Raw genomic sequence first — 3,326 nt, forward strand, 5'->3', positions numbered from 1 at the left:
ATATATCCACACATACAAGTCATCAACTTACAACCTATCCGACTTTAGAATGGTTGGCACACCAGTACCCAGCAGCAATAATAAATATACTTATTCTATTGATCTATTTTGCCGAACTGCTAAGTTACACAGATGTAACTTCAGGCCTTCCTCAATTTGCTTTGCTTATGTCTTCGGTGCTCTGTGCTGGATTAACTAACCAGTACATGGATCACTGCCGCCACAAATGTTGGTGTGGTAGTCTTCCAGCGCTCATCCTGCAAACATGACCCAAATCACTGTAGCCTGTACTGCTGGACTTGGTCTTCAAAGTTGGCTGCTACTGGTATTGTCCTGACATGTCGTTTGAGATTCTGTGGCATAGAGAGACACCAAGGATGAGACGAAGCTACTGCACTTGGAACAACTATTTTATAAGCCAAATTCCATATCAGCCGAACTTGATTTGAGCAGCAAGTGAGCTCAAAACATCGTGACACTGGACTATATTCTAAAAAAGCATCATCGAGTCAGCTTCTTATAGCTTGCTTCAAATCCAAATGATGTAATTAAATAGTTGGAAAATGTTCCTTTTAAACCATAGCAACAGAATATTTTAGCAATATAACTATAAATAATTAGATGTATAGAAAAATGTCAGCAAACAATCTATCATATTGGAAGAACATTTAGCTCTATAGTCAATTGACCTTTCTTAGATGACTCACTTTGTCAGCAAACAGAAAAATAATAATTCATAAACAACTATTTTTCAAGTAAAACTGATAAAGAAAAAAAAAACAATGAATCAAACCAAAAGAAATATTAATTATTTCTATTCAAGATATATTGCTTGAAATAGTAACTAACTTAAATGTACATGAAAAATTAAATAAAAAATCTGAAAATCTCTACTACATTGTAATATAACATGTTACATTGGATAACACTGTTTAATATGAAGTTAAACTAGAATACATTATTTTAGGTTTGTAAGTGAATAGGTGCAAGCATGGCTGTGTGGTAAGCAATTTGTTTCCTGATTCCTAGTTTTTGCATTCAGTCCCACTGCATGGCCCCTTGGGGAAATGCCTTTTACTATAACACTAGGCCAACCAAATCCTTGCACATGGATTTGGTCAGCCTGAGGCTATATTAGAAGACACTTACCCAAAGTGCCATGCAGTGGGACTGAACCCGGAACCATGTGGTTGGTAAGCAAGCTTCTTACCACACAGCCAAATTTGGTTTGTCATTGATTAAATATTTCATATTTTGGATCTGTAAGTTCTTTTACTTGTATCAGTTTTTAGACTGTGGCCATGCTGGACCACCACCTTGAAGAATTTTAATCAAACAAATCAACCTCAGGACTTATTCCTTGTAAGCCTAGTACTTATTCTATTGGTGTCTTTTGCCAAACTGCTAAGTTATGGGGATTTAAACACATGAACAACGGTTGCCAAGTGATGGTGGGTGGGGGGGGACAAACACAAATACACAAATACATACATACATATATACATACATACATACATGCATACACACACACACACACACACACACACACACACACACACACACACACACACACACACATATATATAGGGAGAATTCACAAAAAAACAAAAGACGAAGACAGGTGGTGTAGGAAACAAACAGGTGTATTAGTATAATGCTCAGGAATTGAAAAAGTCTTTAACATTTCGAGCCTACGCTCTTCCACAGAAAAGAACATAGAAAGAAACAAGGAGAGAAACATCATCATCATCGTTTAACGTCCGCTTTCCATGCTAGCATGGGTTGGACGATTTGACTGAGGACTGGTGAAACCGGATGGCAACACCAGGCTCCAATCTAATTTGGCAGAGTTTCTACAGCTGGATGCCCTTCCTAACGCCAACCACTCAGAGAGTGTAGTGGGTGCTATTACGTGTCACCCGCACGAAGGCCAGTCAGAGAAAAATAATGTGTGTAGTGGTTAGCGATCTATCATGATCGTACTGGTTGCACATAAAAGCACCCATTATACTCTCAGAGTAGTTGGTGTCAGGAAGTGCATCCAGCAGTAGAAAACCATGCCAAATCAGACTGGAGTCTGGTGCAGTCTTCCAGCGTGCCAGCCCAGTCAAACCGTCCAACCCATGCCAGCATGGACAACGGACGTTAAATGATGACGATGATGATGATGAAGTAATAAACCAAGGACAGGAATTCCTTCAAATGGGTGTGTAAAACATCCAATTCATAACAAATAAATTATTTGATTGTCAATTGAATCTCTCTAATTTATTATATATATATATATATATATATATATATATATGATGGGCTTCTTTCAGTTTCTGTCTGCCAAATCCACTCACAAGGCTATAGTAGAAGACACTTTCTCATGATGCCACACTGCGTGACTGAACCTAGAACCATGTGGTTGGGAAGCAAGTTTCTTACCACACATGTCCCCATAACGAAGCAGTTCAGCAAAAGAGACTGATAGAGTAAGTATCAAGCTTTAAAAAAAAATTATTATCATGGTCGATTCATTGGACTGAAATTCTTCAGGGCAGTGCCCCAGCATGGCCTCAGACTAGTGACTGAAACAAGTAAAAGATAGAAGATAAAATATATCCATAAGAAAATAAACAACTTCCTTGTTCTTTTCCCCAGTCAAGATCTACAAAATATAATTTATAAGCTGGTGCCTACCTCACACAATCAACAAACAAAACATAAGCATGAAAATAATAAAGAATACTTTCTTATCTTCTTGGGTCTGTCAGGAGCCTTACAGGCTCATTAAACTGGAGCCTATCCCACTTTCTATGGCTTATCAGTTACCTAGTGTACAATGCACCCCATCCCCTACTCTGAATGGGAGGTCAACTTGTCACATGGTTAACTCTGTTGCTGCCACCCATTTTCAGCAGAGGGAACTACAGCAATGTGACTGACATGAAGTTTTTTGTTCAAAAACAAAACTTGCCCACCCAGCTTAAGAATCAAACTTTTGACCATGTGAGATCATCAATCCTATACATACTCACCATTAAGCTACATACCTTCACATAATAGACAGCATGCAATGAATAAATTACTCATGCATAGATATACATACAAATAAAAAAGAAAGAAAGAACTATTAAAAAATAATGACTATTAGCATGAAAGTAGCTATGTGGGTAATAAGCTTGGTTCTCAACCACATGGTTCCTGGTTCAGTCCCACTGCATGGCACCTTGAGCAAGTGTCTTCTACTATAGCCTTGGGCAGACCAAAGCCTTGTGAGTGGATTTGGCAGATGGAAACTGAAAGAAGCCCATCGTATATATATATATATATATATATAT

Source organism: Octopus bimaculoides, chromosome 2 (assembly GCF_001194135.2).
Source record: "Octopus bimaculoides isolate UCB-OBI-ISO-001 chromosome 2, ASM119413v2, whole genome shotgun sequence".
Lineage (NCBI taxonomy): Eukaryota > Metazoa > Mollusca > Cephalopoda > Octopoda > Octopodidae > Octopus > Octopus bimaculoides.